This window comes from Canis lupus, chromosome 17 (genome assembly GCF_003254725.2).
Source record: "Canis lupus dingo isolate Sandy chromosome 17, ASM325472v2, whole genome shotgun sequence".
NCBI classification, from domain to species: Eukaryota; Metazoa; Chordata; class Mammalia; order Carnivora; family Canidae; genus Canis; species Canis lupus.
This window is the reverse complement of record NC_064259.1, coordinates 33875887-33895401: the sequence shown is the minus strand read 5'-3', so window position 1 is coordinate 33895401 and position 19515 is coordinate 33875887. Positions and strand designations below refer to the sequence as shown.

Genomic DNA, 19515 nt, shown 5'->3' with positions numbered 1-19515 from the left:
TAATAGCTGTGATTGTGGATGCTTTTATAATTAAAAAAAAAAAAAGATTTCTTTTTCCTCTAAAGATCTTAGACTAAAACCAACGTTTGGCTAGATATGTGACAAATACAGCAGGATGAAAACTTCCCAACAGATAAGTGCTCAGAGAGAGAAGATACACTAATAAAAATTCTTTATATTTTCCAACTATCCTCCAACGTGAAAGGATCAGAAGGAAAAGTAATTTAAATTTATTATCTGGGGCAGCCCGGGTGGCTCAGTGTAAGTTTAGCGCTGCCTTCAGCCCAGGGCCTGATCCTGGAGACCCAGGATCAAATCCCACGTCGGGCTCACTGCAAGGAGCCTGCTTCTCCCTCTGCCTGTGTCTCTGCCTCTGCCTCTCTCTGTGTCTCTCATGAATAAATAAATAAAATCTTTAAAAAATCTATTACCTGATTATCTGCAACTTTTAAACTCATCAGAAAATAAGATATATTGATAGACACACATGGGTTAACATGGCAAAATGCTAATTACAGAATCTAAGTGGTGGATAAATAGGTGTTCACTGTAAATTCTTTATATTAGATATTTTTCATAATAAGGGATCCCTGGGTGGTGCAGCGGTTTGGCGCCTGCCTTTGGCCCAGGGCGCGATCCTGGAGACCTGGGATCGAATCCCACATCGGGCTCCCGGTGCATGGAGTCTGCTTCTCCCTCTGCCTGTGTCTCTGCCTCTCTCTCTCTCGCTCTCTCTCTGTGTGACTATCATAAAAAAAATTTTTTTTAAATATTTTTCATAATAAAACAGAAAAACTATCCGAGGTGGACACACTTCTACAGGAAAATATAAACTGCAGAGTACTGTGGAAGTTCTATAGGAGAATAAAAATATTATAGTAGCTGAGTTTCACGAAAATCAGCTTGAATTATACGATTTGAGTAACACTCGGTTAAAAAAAATTTTTAAGTTTAATTTACACTGTGTGAAGTCATAGATTTCCAGATCATGTAGTACTGCTAGTCTCCAAAATTGACCCCACCCCCACCCCCATACCACCCCCTGCTATATTCATGCCCTTGAGTAGCTCTCTCCTTTTAATCTGAGCTGTCTCCATGACTTGCTTTTGAACAACAGAAGTTGCATAGCTTTCAAAGCTAGATACTAATAAGTCTTACAGATTCTAAGACTTTGGTTTCTTTCTTTAAAAGTACTGAGCTGGCTTTTAGAAGTTTAACTACTCTAAACCACCATGCTGGAGAAGCCACATATATGTGCTCAGTTTTATAGTTCCAGCTAAGCCCAGCCTGTCAGCCATCCAGACATGTAACAGACATGTAAATATAACTGTCTGACCTTCTAGTTGAATATCATCAAGTGACCTTAATGGAGAAGAACTGAATGGTTAAAGCTCTGCCCAAATATCTGACCCACAGTAATGGTTAGATATAACAACATGATTGTTGTTTTAAACCACTAAGTTTTGGGTATTTTTTAAAAAACCAGAATAAATGAGGAACCTTAAACAGTAACTATTTAGTTCAAATCCTACATGTTTATAAGCTGACCCATTCTCAATGAACTAAAAAATAAAAAAGAACTCTAGGGGTGCCTGGGTGGCTCAGTTAGTCTTGTTTTCGACTCAGGTCAAGTTCTCAAGGTCGTGAGATGGAGCCATACATCAGGCTCTCTGCTACTGAGCCTGGAGCCTGCTTATTAGGATTCTTTCTCTCCCTCTGTCTTCCCTCCATGTGCGTATGCACACTCTGTCTCTCAAGAGAGAGAGAGAGAACTCTAAAATCTAGGCTTAGCAGGTAAGAATAAAAAGATAAAGGAAAAGGCTGTACCTCTATCTAGCTATTCAAATATACAAACCCTAGTATGTATTAAAAACTCAACTAAGCAACAAATAGACCATTTTTTAACCTTTTTTTTTTTTTTAACATTTTGGGTGATATTTATAGAAGAGCAAATGTGTTATAGTTTTTGCTATTTAGTTCATGCTGAATCTATTATCTGACATTCTGGTAATGATCTGTGACTCCCACTTAAGTTGCTTTCTTAAAGAGTTAATAGAGAATGAACTGAATCTAAAAAGAGAAAATGTCATAAACCTCCAGTTTGGTTTTCATTGACTCGGGAAAAATTTTAGGGACCACAAAGTTGTGTTTGTTACCTACCACTTAACACAATACTTGATATAAGTAAAAAACAAAACCAGAAACAAAACAAAACAAAGTTCTGTGACTATACACATGGTAGGTGCTTGATAAATGTTGACGGAATATAAAAAATTCTGCACACTTAGCACATAAGTTATAATTGTGTGAAAAACCGTAAGTTGGTATATCTATAGAACAGTCATCAATGCCCTTCATTTAATACCAGTTTTAAGAAAAGGCAAAAGTACCTTCTAACTAATCATAAAATACGAATTAAAAATTCAATTCTTACATGTCATAAACTAAAAATTTAGAAGGTATTAAACTATTGCCTTATTAATCTTTTGTTTTATATGTATGCTTCTAGAATTTTTGTATGCTATTAAATGATCAAACTATTCCTTTCTTCCAATAAAAGCAGCAAGGCAAGATGAAAGGAAAAAAAGGAGATTAGGTTAAATGAACTAAACTGAAGCACCCATTTGTTACCTGAAGCCTCAAACAGTATATAAAAGTATAATTTAGAAAGATTCAATTCCTAGAGATTAAAAAACTACAAGTTCTTTGCTTTAATGTAGTTCAATTTATCTTTCTTTTTCCTTTATAAATCCAACAGGAGACCAGATAAATCAACTGTTTATTTATACAAAGGAAATTCACATAGCAATGGAAATGAACAAAGTACGACTCTAAAAATCTTGCTAATATAATGCTAGGCAAAAGAAGCCAGGTACAAGAGCTATACTGAATGATGTCAAAAACAGCCAAAATTCATCTACAGTATTAGAAGTCAAGATAGTGGCAATCCTTAGGGGAGAAGGAGGAGGAGTAACTAAAGTTCACTAGGAGCTTCTAGAACTATGGTAATATTTTGTGATCTGGGTTCTATGTTATGATCTCTGTGGTTTTTCTTTATGTATACTGTACTTCAATTAAAACTTTACATTAAAACCTGCAATGACATGGATAAAACTAGGGTGAATGATGTTAGGCAAAATAAGTCAGAGAAAGACTTATGATTTCACTCATATGTGCAATTTAAGAAATAAAGATGACCTAATTTTTAGACAAGTTTATTTTTAAATATAATTTTATATCACTCAATAGATAGAAAGTCATGTTGTGGGGAAGAGAAGGAAATATTTAAAAAGAGGGAGGGAAACAAACCATGAGACACTCTTTACTATAGGGAACAAACTGAGGGTTGCTGGAGGGGAGGTTGGTGAGGGGATAGGGTAATTGTGCAATGTGCATTAAGGATGGCACTTCATGTAAGGAGCACTGTGTGTTACATGCAACTGATAAACCACTCGATTCTACCCCTGAAATGAATAATACACTATATGTTTTAACTAACTTAAATTTTTTTAAAAGTTACATTGAAATGGGGGGGAGGGAATAAGATTTTAACATTTTTACACATGAAGAAGTGGTATTCCATTTTAGTCGTGGTATTTTCTTTTTTTAAGATTTTTATTTACTTTTTTGAGAGAAAGAGTGCGTGCACAAGTGCACACACAAGCGAGAGCAGAGAGAGAGAGAAGCAGACTCCGAGCAGGGAGCCCAACTCAGGGCTCGATCCCAGGACCCCAGGATCAAGTCATGGTATTTCCCGATAATATGCTCACTTGTTTGCAAAATAATGACACAAAATGATACCACTTATAGATGGTATGAAGATCACATAAGCCAAATCATAATGTAGAAACTGACCACCAAGGTTATGTAACACAAGGCAGAGCTAGGCCTAGAAAAAAGCCCTCCAAACTCCTATTCGTGCTTTACTATTACACAATACTATCAACTCCTCTTTCTCTAGTAGCTACTTTAAAGATACTTGCAGATATACTCTTACATTCTTAAGCCTACAGCAATACAGTGGTAAAATGATGGCCTAGAAAAGACACTGTTAAATTGTTAAAAAGACACAGAAATATATGAAAGGGATAATAATCTGCCTTGCTATGGTATGTACAAGTACAGTAAATGTATCTGCTAAATTCATATCAATATATCTGTTAATTGTATAGAACAGTTCTAGTTAAAAGAAGATGAATATTTTAGCAGTGACTTGTTGGGTAAGAGAAACTTTCTAAAAATGCCCACTCAATAGTCTCAAACATTTATAAAATATTATGATTTCTTGTAATAAAATATAGGTAGCTAAAAATATTTACTCTTTAATAGTCTACTCTTTCATATAATTCCTTTCCTTCTCTTTAAAATGCTAAAGTTGGGCAGCCCTGGTGACACAGCAGTTTAGCGCCGCCTGCAGCCCAGGGTGTGATCCAGGAGACCTGGGATCGAGTCCCGCATCGGGCTCCCTGCATGGATCCTGCTTTGCCCTCTGCCTGTGTCTCTCATGAATAAATAAAAATAAAATCTTTATTAAATAAATAAATAAATAAATAAATAAATAAATAAATAAATAAATAAATACATAAATAAATAAATACATAAATAAATAAATACATAAATGAATGAATGAATGAATGAATAAAATGCTGAAGTAGGGGGGCACCAGGGCGGCTCAGTGATCCCGGGTCCTGGGATCGAGTTCCACATCAGGCTCTCCCCACAGGGAGCCTGCTTCTCCCTCTGCCTTTCTTTCTGCATCTCTCATGAATAAATAAATAAAATCTTAGGGGAAAAAAAAGCTAGTTACATAAAAAGCATAAATGGTTATTAAAAGGTGAATTTAGAAATCTAATATTTAATTCTTTAAAGGTGACTTTAAATATACGCTACTTCAATTTTCAAACACCATTTATCACTCTGTAAACAAAATAGGCAATAAATTAGAAATTTTTCATTAAGAAATTAAAACCAACAACAAGAACATTATAATCTTAACAGATGATCAAAAAAGTCCCAAAGTAGTCAAGTACCATGATGACTAAAGAAAGCCATTATGTATGTTTACGTACTATTTTTAAGTGGGTTATTCTATGTCTGGGAAGAAAATATTACTGTTTGCTGCCAGTCTAAGTTTGTATTACCCACCAGGAGAAAGTAAATTTTATCCTAGTCAGAATACTGGCAACACATTACTGCAGTAATAGCAACAAAGTTATACAACTTTGCTTCAACATCTTGGAACATAAAGATTTCAAAGTCTCTAATAAAATCTTTAAAAAAAAATCTACAAATAAGAATGTTATTTTTTTATTTGAGAGAGAGTGAGAGAGAGCAAGAGTGGGGTGTAGGGTGAGGGAGAGGGAGAAGGAGGCTCCCCGCTGATCAGGGAGCTCAACATGGGACTCAATCCCAGGACCCCGGCATCATGACCTGAGCAGAAGGCAGGCTCAGACTTCGCCTACTGAGCCACTAAGGCGCCCTTCATTTGCAGATTTAAAATATCCAAGACCTTTCATAATTAGAACTGACCCCTTTACACATGTCAAATATAAAGCAGTGACTTTAAACTTTATTACAAAAGTCAAGGGAATTTATCCATTGGTTCTGATACTTTTTTTTTTAAGATTTTATTTATTTACTCATGAGAGACAGAGAGAGAGAGAGAGAGAGAGAGAGAGAGAGAGAGAGAGGCAGGCAGAGACACAGGCAGAGGGAAAAGCAGGCTCCATGCAAGGAGCCTGACGTAGGACTCGATCCCAGGTCTCCAGGATCACGCCCTGGGCAGAAGGCAGCGCTGAGCCACCCGGCTGCCCGGTTCTGATACTTTCAAACTACTCCAGTTTGTATCCATTTAAGACTCCAACCCAACCCAACTTCTTCACTCTTTTGTAGGTAATACTGACTCAGTTCATCACTCTGTGATCTGAAATGACTTCATCCACCTTTAGGACCTCACTTCAGGTCTCATCTCCAAGAAGCTCTTCCTTTTATTCAAAATTGAACCTTTCCTTCCTTAACTCTCATAAGCCTTACCTCTATCATATAAGATTAATACCCAGTGGTAGATATATCACTGACTTTTCTCAATAGTTCTTAGACTGTTGACCAAATACAACTGTAAACCTCTTCATGATAGACGATATCTCATACTTTTCAATCTCCCACAGTACCTACTACGGTAGGTACACCAAGCACATTATAAATATTCCAATAAGTGTTAAAGTAAATACTTTTAAAAAAGCTATACTGTAGTTGTGAAAAAAGCAGCATGCTCTATTGTACGAAGTATATGAAAGTATGAAAAACAGAAGTTTACATGGCCTTTTCTAAATTACTTCAAGGAGAAAACTCAGTTTTTAATACCTAACACTGTCCCAATATTTAAACATAACTGATTTTTTAGATAAACCTAAGAATTTTCCTTAACATGACTTTCTATCTATTGAGTGATATAAAATTTTATTTTAAAATAAACTTACTAAAAATCAGGTCATCTTACAGCACTAGAAAGTTCTCAAAAAAAGCGATGGGAGTATGACAAAAGGACACAAGAGCCAACTGAAAGAGCACCCAGTGGCCAAAGTTAGAATAATGTAAGCAACAAAATTTAGTAATATTGTATTATAACCCAAATTATAAGATAAACACCCATGAATCCATTCTAATATAAATGATTGAATATATTAAGCAATGAGGGAGAATGGACAAATCTCCTATATAGAAGAATTCCAAATAAATTATGTAGACACACTGCCTTCAAGGAGGCAGAGCATAACTCCCAATTCCTTAAATGTGGACTCTACAAAATCACTTCCTTCCAAAGAATGCAGTTTGGAAGGGTGAAGAAGAATAATTTTACAGCAGAGAAATCTGACAAGCACTACTCCAGCCAGGTGACTGAAGTCAATATTAAATTATAAACCATGTTACTACTATGTATATAATAAGTACCCATGTTTATATGTATATGTAACTACATATGATGTTATGAAAAGGTACTTTTATCTTTGTGGTCTTCCTCTCCCAACCCATAATAACCTCAGTTTAATCATGAAAAACATCAGACAAATTCCAAAGTAGGGACATCTTATGACCAATACTCCTCAAAACTGTCAAAGTCATCAAAAACAAGGAAAAACTGAGAAACTGTCACAGCCAAGAAGAGCCTAAATAGACATGATAACTGGGTGGGATCCTGGAACAGAAAAAGGACATTAGATAAAAACTATAAAGAAATCTGATAAACCATGGACTGCAGTAACAATGTATCAATATTGATGTCAATAACAAGAAGAGCTTTGGGGGGAGAGTGGGAAGAATGTGGAAACTCTTATATTGTTCAATTTTTCTGTAAAAATTTAAAACTTTTTTTAAAAGATTTTATTTATTTATTCATGGGGGGGGGGGGAGATATAGGCAAAGGGAAAAGCAGGCTCCCTGCAGGGAGCCTGATGCAGGCAGGACTCGATCCCAGGATTACGACCTGAACCAAAGGCAGATGCTCAACCACTGAGCCACCCAGGTGCCCCTAAAACTGTTCTAATAGTCTATTAATAAAAAAGGTCATTCTAAAAAAAAAAAAGTCATTCTAAATTATTATGTAAAATAGTACCAGTTTGTAGGAGAATGGGAAAAATCATTAGGTTGGTACTCAAATGACTAAAGTTTGGAAAACAAGCATGAAGAAACATTTTGGAAAAATTCACAAGGCTTTCACAAGGTCCAATCAATTTATTGCACACTAGTTATATCATTTCTTCACCCATAAACTGTGAAGACTATACCTACATCAAAAGACTGTTGCAAGGATTAAATCAGATCATGAATAACTGCTTCATCAATTATATAGTTCTGTACAAACATCAATCATCATGAAAAGCAATATAACACATTCTTTTGGAAAAAAGGTGTTAAAAGAAAGTTAAAGTACTATTCTGCTTTGTGATATTTGTGTGAAAGAAAAAAGCCACATAAAAAGTAAATATAAGTGCCTAAAATTATTTCATGTTTTTAACTATGTAGCCTTGAGTTTTGAAATAACTGCTTTTAATATCATATTAGTGGTATTTTTATTATTGTAATTTCTCTTTTTACAATCATACCATAATGAAGTATTTTAAGTACTTAAAGGAGTTAAGATTAAATTCTAGTGCCTAGGAACAGGCACTTAGGGGATAAAGCCATAAGGAAAAAAAAGAAATGATTACAGTAGTTTCCCTCTTATCCACAGTTTTGTTTTCTGCAGTTTCAGTTACTACAATCAACCACGGTCTGAAATATTAAATGGAAGATTCCAGAAATAAACAATTCACAAGTTTTAAATTATGTGCCATTCTGAGTAGTCTGATGAAATCTCAGGTTACCCCACTTGGTCCAGCCAGGGATGAGAATCGTTCCTTCATCCAGCCTATCCATGCTGTATATATGCTATCCACCCATTAGTCACATATTGTAGATATGTATATACAAGAAAACACACAGTATATATATGGTTTGGTACTATGTGTGGTTTCAGGCATCCAGTGGGAGTCTTGGAACCTATCCCTGAAGATAAAGGACTACTGTACTACAAAATCGGGATTGGTAATTTTGCAGGGAAGGGACTGTGATTGGGACAGGCATTAGGTAGGAGCTTCCAGAGTGGCTAACAAAGTTCTAGTTCTTGTTCTGGACTGAGATTACAGGGTGTTCACTTTATAATAATTTACTAAACTACACATTTGATGGGGGGTTTGTTTTACTTTTATAGTAAAAAGGAAAAAAGAGAAAGGAAATAGTCTTCCAAAATAAATATATTGTAAAAAGAACATTTAACAACCCCAAAACAAAATCTTAAGTAGAAAATTTAGTCCCTTTATTATAAAAATCAGAACCCCTAAAAATTGTGGTTCTAAATGATGTGAAACATAACTATGTAAGTTTCAAAACAGGTATGAAAATGAATGTTTACTTCAAAATCCAAATCTCCACTCACAGTGTTAAATCATGAACTCTCTACTCAGAAAATAAGACCTCCCTCCAAGATGAGTGGGAAGACTAAGAGGATAAATACAAATATGGATTGACACCAAAGTGGTAGATAAATGTAATTTGTATCTCTCCACTGACAAGATGAACCAGAAAATTTGAACTGTCATCACAAAGCCTCTTGCATACTAATTAATATCTGACTTCAGAAGTTGTCAATACTCATTTCCAAATATTGTCATTTTCAGAGGACTCTCCATTACAAATCTGTATTGCCAACATTGAAATTAGGGAAAAGGCTTCCTACAAATAATATATGATTGTCTAAAACACAGAATAATTAGAAAATTAGTGCATCATCAGGAAAGCAAAGGTGAATTTACATTTTATATTATGCCAAATTGAGGGAACTTATTTTTCAATTTCAACCAACCAGAACTGAGCCAGTAACTAGAAAATGACCAAAAAAGAATCTGTCATAGTCAAAACTTAAACCATAAAGTACTAAGTACAAAAATCACTTATTTTCAGTAAGGTTCCTCTGGTCCTTGATTAGAACTGTGTGCAAACCAAAGTAATCTGGTTTTCCAATTCACAGAAAATGAAAAGCAATAAATCAAAAAGTGATTCTTAGGTGAAGAAGGTGAAGCTACAGTAAGCAAGAACTCACCTATAAGAAAACAATTTTTAAAAAGACACAAAAAGTCAAAGAGCACAGGGTCCAAGATCATTCAGTGCAGAAGTAAACAATCCTAAGACATTTCAATCACCCTTTAGATACTGTATTTAAAAATTACTTATGTGAAAAAAATTACTTATGTGAAAATTAGTTATACCTGATATTTTTATGTTATTATATATTTGGAGGCTGTATATGTATATAGTTACATATATTCATTAAATTTTTGGTTATGTTTGAATATTACTTACATAAAACATGTATATTATATGTGGTATTATCAGATGGAGGAAGTGTTATATCTCCAAATCAAAAACAGTTACTTCATTTTAGAATGTGATCAATAATCATGCTGATATGTTTATATTATTTTTATATAACTATATTGAAAAATAGCAATAAACATATTGCTTACGTGTACTGAAAATTTACTCAGTGCTACATGCACAGTCTTCACATATTTAGAAATATTAGATAAAACCATATAAAAGGGATCCCTGGGTGGCGCAGTGGTTTAGCGCCTGCCTTTGGCCCAGGGCGCCATCCTGGAGACCCGGGATCGAATCCCATATCGGGCTCCTGGTGCATGGAGCCTGCTTCTGCCTCTCTCTCTCTGTGACTATCATAAAAAAATTTAAAAAAAAAAAACATATAAAACTGCCAATGTACAACTGTTTTTGACCTACAAAAAAGGTCTTTAAATTATCTGCATATCTACAGATGTAGAAATTAACCAAAGACAGCTTAAGTTCAAGAGTACATAACCAATAAATGTAGGTTCAGAATTTGAACCCAGGCCTGTTTTTTTTTTTTTTTTTAATTCCTGGAAGTACAGCCTATAGTCTCTTTTCTCCCTCTATTCCTCTTAGTGATTCTGCTATTTAGTACCATGTAATAAATTCCTTTCTGCTCAAACTAGCTAGAAAAGACTCTGGGTTTCTGCAACTAAATGTGATACATAATGGTTTTGTTTTTCCCCAAACATAATTCATTAACTAATCCATCCTCTTTCCATTAGTTTGAAATGTAACCTTCATCATATGCCAAATACTTTATATACTGGAGTCTGTTCTTTTTAAAAATATTTTGTTTATTCAACTGCCAACACCACACTTTTTTGATTACTATAACTTTATATAATTGTTAGTATGTGTTTGGATAAATGCCCAAGCCTGTCTTGATCACTGATCACTTGATTCAAACTCACCAGTGACTATTATAATTCAACTGTGAGGATTCAAATTTTATTATTTGCCAAATTAAACAGAAGTTGATATTCCTCAGGTTAATGAAGGTAATGCCTTTAAAGGTTTCTTATAGTAAATAACTCCACCACAGGCAAGCCCTTGCACTGTTTTAAGAAAAAGAACCACTTTACCCAAATGATCAAAGAAAACATGACAAATAACAGGACCATCTACCGTGTATCTCTTACACAATGCATTCTAAGGACACAACGTCATTCAGTATATGTGCCAAAAGTACATATCCTAAATCTAATCATGATGAAGCATCAGACAAACCCAAATTGACAAACATCCTACAAAATAAATCCTCAAAAATGTTAATGCCATAAAAAGAAGGAAAAAAAAGAAGACTGAGGAATGGTTCAGCTCCAGATTAAAGAAAGAAAGAAGAAAACATACAAAAAAAAATTTTTAAGATTCTATTTATTCATGAGAGACACAGAGAGAGAGGCAGAGACAGAAGCCAGCTTCTGGCAGGTAGCCCAATGTGGGACTTAATCCCAGGACCCTGGGATCACGACCTGAGCCGAAGTGAGACAGACGCTCAGCCATGAGCCACCCAGATGCCCCAAAACATAAAAATTTAAATGCAATACACGATCCTAGATTGGAAGAGGAAAAAAATGCTCGTGGAACAAACTGGTGAAATTTTAATAATGTCTACAAATTTAAAAATAATATTGTAATGTGTATTTCTTAATTTTGATCACTGTACTATAGGTATGCAAGTGAATGCCCTTATTATCAGGAAATGTACACCAAGGTACTTAGGAATAAAAGGGTATTATATTTGCAACTTATTTTAAAATTGTTCAGTAGAGGAAAAAAGTGTAAAGAAAGAAAAATAAAGCATACATGGCATAATGTTAACAACTGAATCTGAGTGAAGATATTCAGGAGCTCTTTTCTATAGATTTGAAATTATTGCAAAATAAAAGTTAAAGGGAAAAAGAAAGGAAAAAATCCATTTTAGAAAAAATTTCCATACACACAGAATTCATGAAGTTTCTACTTTTCCCCCAAGTTCTAAAATATGTCAAAAACAAGCACAAGATATGGTCTCTATTCTTTTTTTTTAATATTTTATTTATTTATCTATTTATGAGTGGGGGGGGGGGGGGAGGGCAGAGACACAGGAAGAGGGAGCAGGCTCCATGCAGGGAGCCTGATGTGGGACTCGTTCCCAGGTCTCCAGGATCATGCCCTGGGCTGCAGGCGGCGCTAAACCGCTGTGCCACCTGGGCTGCCCATGGTCTCTATTCTTTTTTTTTTTTTTTCATGGTCTCTATTCTGAAAGAGTTTTCCATTTAGCTGAGGTGACAAAAGCAAATATATTTTTTTAATAAAAAAATGTCATAGCGGGAAAAGAGTAGATATCAAAAGAGTGACAAGCAATAAAGTGCCAGGAATTTAATGGGAAAAAAAAAGATCACAATGGACAAGTGTAGTCCCACTAAAAGAGAAAACATTAGATTTAGATCTCTAAGTAAAACCTGGCTAGACAAAAAGAGAAAGAACTTTCCAAACGCAGATAAATGAATGAGTAATATAGATTGACTACACAGTGTGTTAACACCCAAGAATGAAAATCAGGGCCAGAAAGGAAAGCTGGAGCCAAATTATGGGGAGCTTTGAATCCTACCCTAAAGAAAATCAGATGTCATACTACAGATAATAGCCAATCATTAAATTAATTCTGACATATTAATATAAATAATTTCTACATTTATTTATTTATTCATGAGACAGAGACAGAGAGAGAGAAAGAGGCAGAGACACAGGGAGAGGGAGAAGCAGGCTCCATGCAGGGAGCCCAACATGGGACTCGATCCCAGGTCTCCAGGATCAGGCCCTGGGCCAATGGAAGGCGCTAAACCGCTGAGCCACCAGGGCTGCCCAATTTCCACATTTCTGTCTAGAATCTGGACGGACTCAATTTGACAATTCCTAAAAAGAACCTTTCCTATTGTGCTAACAAGATCTTTTGAATGCCTGCTAATTTGGGGCATACCACACAGAATACCAAACATTTATTAAATGCTTATTTGGGGTTAGCCACGTAGCTGACACAGCACCAACCATATAGTTCCTATAAAGGACTGTTTAAGTCAACACCACTGACACCTATAATTGGTATCAGTCAAACAGAAATCAATTTACTTTTAGGGTATCTTTTCCTTATAAAATATTAAAATGTAAATATTTGCTGATAAGTTTCACTATGTGTAGGGATAGATTTTTACTTTATTACTGTTGATTTGTCAACACAAGTTTTCAGTAAGCGTTAATTCAGATATATAATTCAGACTCATGTATCGGTGATCACATCTGGAAAGATTTTTTTGTTGCACATAAGCCAAATTTACACTTAATTCATTCTACAAGGTCAAGTCTATAAATGACAAATTGTACTAAGATGCCAATTTTGTAAATTCTGCATGAATCATCTTTCTGAGAGCCCTTCATTATATATATCCAGCACCCTTTTCCCTTAGCAGAATCAAATTACCTCAGAACCTAATACACAAAAAGAAAAGGCTTAATTAGAACCAAAGTTTTTTTTGATGATTATAGAACGAAATAGCAATTTAATAGGAATGACTAAGACTTGAATATGTATGATTTCTAAAAGCATACGGTGTAGTAATGGGGAGAATTATAATAGTAAAGGCTCTCATAATCTTGGCATTTCATGAATATCTGCTCAAAAGAATATTTACTACAATCATTGCTAACTTTTAACTGTATCTAGCAATACCAGTTTACTATAAAGAACCATTAGAAGAATTCTTCATTTCTGTTATTGTTGGTGGGGAAAAGAACAATTATAGCAGGTCATTCAGCAGGGATAAGCAAACTATTGACCAGAAGCCAAATCCAACCCCACCACCTGTTTTTGTAGGGCCAAACTAAGAATTATTTTTTTATTTTTAAATAGATGAAAAACAAATTCAAAGAATAGTATTTCAGGACCAAAATTATATAAAACTGTGTCCAAAAAAAAAAAACAAAAAACTGTGTCCATAAATAAAGTTTTATCAGAACATAGCCCTACCCATTCTTCTAGGTATTGTGTGGCTGCTTTATAAAAACAGCAAAGCTCAGTAATTCTGCCAGAGACCATGTGGCCCACAGAGCCTAAAATATTTACTATATTTACTATCTGGCCACTTACAGAAAAAGTTTGCCAATACCTGCCACATAGCAATGCAGACAAGAGATTAAGGCACTAAAATCTAGCCAACCTAGATTCAAAACCTGTTTATGCCACTAGTTAACAAAGCCTGTCCAGTGATTAAATGGCTCTAAAACTCAGATTTGTGAAAATTTCTTTTTAAAGATTTTATTTATTTATTCATGAGAGACACAGAGAGAGAGGCAGAGACATAGGCAGAGGGAGAAGCAGGGTCCAGGAAAGGAGCCCAATGTGGGACTCGATCCTAGGACTCCAGGATCATACCCTGGGCCAAAGGCAGACACTTTGCCACCCAGGCATCCCTTACTGTGAGAATTAAGTGGGTCAATACATGTAAAGAACTTGGAGAACCTAATACAGACTTGTACTCAATAAATGTTAGTGACTATAATTACATATTCATTTAATTAAATCACTATGCTTTTTTTAAGTAGGCTCCACATCAGCATAGAGCCCAAAACAGGGCTTGAACTCATGACCCTGAGACCAAGACCTTAGTTACAATTCCTAGCCAGCATGTGGCCAAGAAAAAAAAAAAATCTAAAAATTAGCATAGATTACAAAATCTTCAGAAATTCAACTCTAGAGCACGTGGTTGGCTCAGTGGTTGAGCATCTGCCTTTGGCTCAGGTTGTGATCCCAGGGGTCCTGGGATCAAGTCTCATTCGGCTCCCCATGGGCAGCCTGCTTCTCCCTCTGCTTATGTCTCTGCCTCTATGTGTTTCATGAATAAACAAATCTTTAAAAAAAAAAAAAAAAAGGAAAGAAATTCAACTCTAATGACGGAAATAGAGAATACAGGTATACAAGGAAATTTACATAGACTTCAAATTTTAAACTAAGTCATAAATCTAAAGACTATGGTCTTCCAAACTTGGGAACTTCTACCATTCCCATGTTGCTGTTATAGTCAACAATTAAAGGATGCAATTCACTTCATTCATCTGGGACATCCCTAGGAGAACACAGAAGGCAATCCATGGCAAATAGGGGAGATGGCAAAGACCTGGACTAAAGGATAGCAGTGGTAATTTTTGGGTGGGCCATCATTTCCTATTTCCTCTATACTACCCTGCAAAGCACTGGAAATTTCAGTCCTTTACTTTATATGCTATTTTCTCCAACCAAAGATCTAGTAAAAGTTATGCCAATATAATTATATGAGTGCCTGCAAAAACACTACAAATGCCAAAAAAAAAATTTTTTAAATAACCTTTAGGGATGGATTTAGAAGTGTTATGACCTTTATTTTTTTTTAAAGATTTTATTTATTTATTCAAAGAGATACAGAGAGAGAGAGAGGCAGAGACACAGGCAGAGGGAGAAGCAGGCTCCATGCAGAGAGCCTGACGTGGGACTCGATCCAGGGTCTCCAGGATCATGCCCTGGGCTGCAGGCGGCGCTAAACTGCTGCGCTAAACCGCTGCGCCACCGGGGCTGCCCTGTTATGACCTTTAGAGCCAAACTGTTGAACTTGAGGATTACTATCTCTACAAAGAAAATTTAAGTCTGAATTAGAATCACAATTACTGAAACTATCTTTTCATCTGAAAGAGAATTCAAACAAAACAGATAGTTTTTGATCCTTATGAACAGCAAATAAAAGAATACATATTTGAGGGGTACCTGGGTAGCTCAGTAGGTCAAGCATCTGCCTTCAGATCATCAGGTCATGATCCTGAGGTCCTGGGATCAAGCCCTGTGGCAGGCTTGCTGCTCAGTGGGGAATTTGCTTCTCCCCCTCCTTTGCCCCCCACCCCTTGTGCTCACTCTACCTCTCTCAAATAACATATATTTTTTAAAAAGTATATTTAAGGGGTGCCTGAGTGGCTCAGCAGGTCAAGCATCTGCCTTCAGCTCAGGTCATGATCCCAGGCGTCCTGGGGTCAAGTCCTGCATAAGGCTCCCTGCTCAGTGGGGAGCCTGCTTCTCCCTCCGCCAGGCCCCTCCTGTATACTCTCTCGCTCTGTCAAATATCTTTTAAAAAGACATATTTGAATGAAGAAATTAAATTTGCTTTGACAACCACAAATTAACACTTAACCATATAAGCATTTACACTGAATTAATAAAAGATTACTACCTCTAGCTAAGAGTATAGCAAATTATAAGTAATTACTTTTGAAATATTTTCTTACTCATCTCTACAGAGTACTGATATTTCTATTCTAAATATTAGCAACCCTATTTACCCAGCCATTGTTCATCTCATTAAGAAACAATACCCTAACTAAAGGAGGGAAACTGAGTGGGGAAAAATTAGAAAGGGAGACAAACCATGAGACACTCCTAACTCTGGTAAACAAAGGGTTGTAATGGGGAGGTGGGTGGGGGGGATGGGGTAACTAGGTGACAGGCACTAAAGAGAGCACTTGATGTGATGAGCACTGGGTGTTATACTATATGTTGGCAAATTGAATTTAAATTTTAAAAAATTTTTTAAAAAAAGAAACAATACCCTACCAATATTTTTTTTAGACTGACACAAATGACATTCCACGTAACTATTAATTACCTCCTAGAAAATGGTCTCCTTCCATGCTTCCACAAATATACTTAGATAACTTTAATTTCCCTTACACTTTCACCATGTGACTAGTAAATGACAGGCCTTGGGATTTCTGTTAAGATTGATTCCTTCTCTTTCCCATCCATCCTTTTTCCTGAAAGATTACCCTCCTTTCCAATGCTTTTTACTACATCCTTTGCCATGCTGCTTCTTTTATAAACAAACTTAGCTAGAGCCCTTACAGGACCCCACTACAGGTATCTTTCTCTATACCTCTCATACAACACACCAGAAGATATCAGCATTTTATCTTCTCCCTATATGAAGAACACATATGATTACTCCAAAAGTCTCCTGCTACAACCTTTCTCTTTTACTTGTAATTAGGCTCTATCTAACCTTCATTACTATCATCAACCAATTTCCCAATCACTCCCCAACTTACACAGAATTTTAATGTCTGTTTTACTATCTTCCTTGCCATTTTGGTCATCAATCTGAGTGACGTTCAGATCCATGTGAACATCCTGTAGTTGCTCTCCTCCTTAAGGAGAAGGTATCTAATTACAATGGTCTTTATCTCCAATACTCAATGAAATAAGCTGCCTTTGTGACCCCTCTCGATCTTACTACTCAGAACAGTTACACATCTGAAATCTTAAAATTCATTACTGTGATCTATAACCAAGCAGTTCTTATCCTTCAGCTCTTTCACTTTCTTTTCCCATCACACTACTCTTTAGTCTCATGGAAACTTTGGTATTATGCTCCTCCACTTTCTGCATACTTATAAGCCTTGTATTGGCTTCAGTCCTTTGCCTATCCAGCCGAGGCACCCAAAATATATCCCTTCAAACACTCTGACTATATTACCTGCAACTTTTGGTCCCCAGTTCTTTTCACAACATTTCTCCATCTCTCTAAAGTTCTGTCCTCCCATTACCAGCATACTGCAGAGAGAGTGAGCATGGACTGGATACACACCACAGAGGCCACCACAAAATCCAGAGTCATCAAACCCATCTGGGTCTCTACACTTTCCAAGTAAACTCCTACTCCCATTAGCCTCAGCAACTATTCCAAATCTTCAGAATTCTCTTCCAGTTTTCAATTCCACTACTTCTCATACTTTCAGAATATGTCCTCATCTCCTCTTTCAAAAAGAAAATAGACTTCAGGTAGAGTACCCCTCTCTAAACTAACATCCTTACCTCTTTTTCTCCAAAATCCATGAAACATTTGTTTCTTTGGTTAAATACTCATCCTTTTTCAGTCCTCTGTAGTTCACCTCTACTACTATCTGCAGGGACTTTGTGCCCATTATACATGTCCTACCTGTCTCACACCTAACCTGTCTACTGGTCACTTGCTCTCAACAGATAAATACATTCACAGCCCCACCAACTCAAAGAATTCATCATCTATATTAAGTCAGGCCCCTGCTAGTTCCCTGAAGAAAGCTTTGGTTTCTTACTTCAGAAGTAAGCTACAGTTGCTGTTTTGACATTTTCATTTTCCATTCACCACCTATCCTGTAGCAAACTGATCTCTATAGTTCCACTAAAGTCACTAATAATTTAATCCTCACAACAACCCTATGAACTAAATATAAGTTCTATCCTCATTTTATAAATGAGGCACAGAACATTAAATAACCTGTCCAAGGACATAAACTATTGATTGTGGGAGCCAGGATTTACACTCAGGCATCGTGACTCTCTCTAGAGCCTGTCCTATTATAAGCACATATATTCAAATTACAAGCACATATATTATTCCTTTAATTCTATCTTACAAATCCTGACTAGAGGAGAGGGGTGAGGGTAGGCACATCTTGAATTGTTTCCAGAACTGTGATCTCTGTTGAGAGCTAATGATACACTTAATTAGGCTTAACTGACATTTATTCGCTATCTTCTTTATTCACTGGTTTTCTTCTGAAGTTGTCAGTAAATGATTACTTTCAAATCTTTATTAAGATGAAATATTCACTATTAAAATACATTTCCTAGACCCTTAAAATTACTAATTTATTGAAAAGATCTACAACTTATGTTGTTTACACTACTCACCTTCCTTTCTTTCTAAAGTCTACTGTTTTTAATTTACTGCTGGGAATTTTCATTTTATTTCTTTTTAAAATGTTTTTAGAGTGGAGGAGAGGCCAAGGAGGAAGGAGAGAGAATCCCAACAGGCTCATGCCCAGCACAGAGCCTGACACAGGGTTCAATCACACAACTCTGGGATCATGACCTGAATCAAAATCAAGAATTGGATGCTTAACTGATAGAGCCACCCAAGTGCCCTGAAATTTCATTTTAAAAAAATTACATTATTTGGTTAAGTAGAGGTCTTAAGAGAGAGGTTTGAGAGAGAGCATGAGCACTAGTGGGGGGAGAAGGAAGCGGGAGAGAGAGAATCCCAAGCCGACTTTGCTGAGCACGGAGCCCCATGCTGGGTTTGATCCCAGACACTGAGATCATGACCTGAGCTGAAATCAAGAGTTGGAAACTCAACCAACTGAGCCATGTAGGCACCTCCCTTGTACCAAATTTTTAACAAGAAATGTAGTTACTGCATAGAAAACACATCTTTCCTTTTCTCACTCTTGCTCTTTCCTCAGGCTCTTGGGTAGACTAATAACTAGGTTTGTAAAGCAGGCCTGTAATCTTTCCAGCTACCAGCCAGATAAGTGTATGCAGCATAAGCACAGAAGAGTGAACTCTTCCCATAAGCAAGTCCCATATTCTAGCATTTGTTAGAGCAGCCAACTCGCAACTAGTCCGTATCTATGTGTATTCTCAAATTCCAGTATTATCAGAAAGTCTAAATTTTAGAAAGGGATAGGGGCATGTGCATTAATGATATGTCCCTTATTTATCTGTTAGAACTTGGAAAGAGGACGGCTAAATGATTG

At 36.1% G+C, this 19515-nt stretch overlaps 1 protein-coding gene across 5 annotated transcripts in view; it reads right to left on the bottom strand.

Annotated features, from left to right (window-relative positions):
• Nucleotides 1-19515, bottom strand: part of EML4 (EMAP like 4) — a 160609-nt gene that overhangs the window by 117526 nt on the left and 23568 nt on the right. The gene's annotated exons all lie outside the window — the stretch shown is intronic.